This window comes from Lampetra fluviatilis, chromosome 62 (genome assembly GCF_964198595.1).
Source record: "Lampetra fluviatilis chromosome 62, kcLamFluv1.1, whole genome shotgun sequence".
Lineage (NCBI taxonomy): Eukaryota > Metazoa > Chordata > Hyperoartia > Petromyzontiformes > Petromyzontidae > Lampetra > Lampetra fluviatilis.
Genome location: NC_136336.1, coordinates 3,075,317 through 3,076,220, shown reverse-complemented (window position 1 = coordinate 3,076,220; position 904 = coordinate 3,075,317).

The window sequence follows — 904 nt, the reverse complement described above, 5'->3', positions numbered from 1 at the left end:
CCTCCCCGTCCTCCCCAGCTCTCCCCCCTCCCCCCCCCGTCTCCCCCCCCCGTCCTCCCCTCCTCTCCCCCCCCCCGTCTCCCCCTCCTCTCTCCCCTCCTCCCCCCCCGTCTCCCCCTCCTCTCTCCCCTCCTCCCCCCCCCCGTCTCCCCCTCCTCTCCCCCCCTCCTCCCCCCACGTCTCCCCCCCCCCCGTTTCCCCCTCCTCCCCGTCTCCCCCCCGTCTCCCCCTCCTCTCCTCCCCGTCTCCCCCCCTCTCCCCCCCCGTCCTCCCCTCCTCTCCCCCCTCCCCCCCCCCCGTCTCCCCCCCCCGCCCTCCCCTCCTCTCCCCCCCCCCGTCTCCCCCCCCGTCTCCCCCTCCTCTCCCCCCCTCCTCCCCCCCCGTCTCCCCCCCCCCGTCTCCCCCTCCTCTCCTCCCCGTCTCCCCCCCTCTCCCCCCCCGTCCTCCCCTCCTCTCCCCCCCCCCCCCGTCTCCCCCCCGTCTCCCCCTCCTCTCTCCCCTCCTCCCCCTCCCCCCCGTCTCCCCCTCCTCTCCCCCCCTCCTCCCCCCCCGTCTCCCCCTCCGTCTCCCCCTCCTCCCCGTTCCACCCCCCTCTCCCCCCTCCTCCCCCCCCGTCTCCCCCTCCTCTCCCCCCTCCTCCCCCCCCATCTCCCCCCCCCCGCCCTCCCCTCCTTTCCCCCCCCCCGTCTCCCCCCCCGTCTCCCCCTCCTCTCCCCCCCTCCTCCTCCCCCCCGTCTCCCCCCCCCGTCTCCCCCCCCCCGTCTCCCCCTCCTCTCCTCCCCCCCCGTCTCTCCCCCCTCTCCCCTCCCTCTCCCCCACCGTCTCCCCCCCCCACCCTCAGACCGTATCGAGCCCACTTGAGATGGAGTCTGGCTCCGCGAGCTCCGGGGGTCAGTGCCGGACT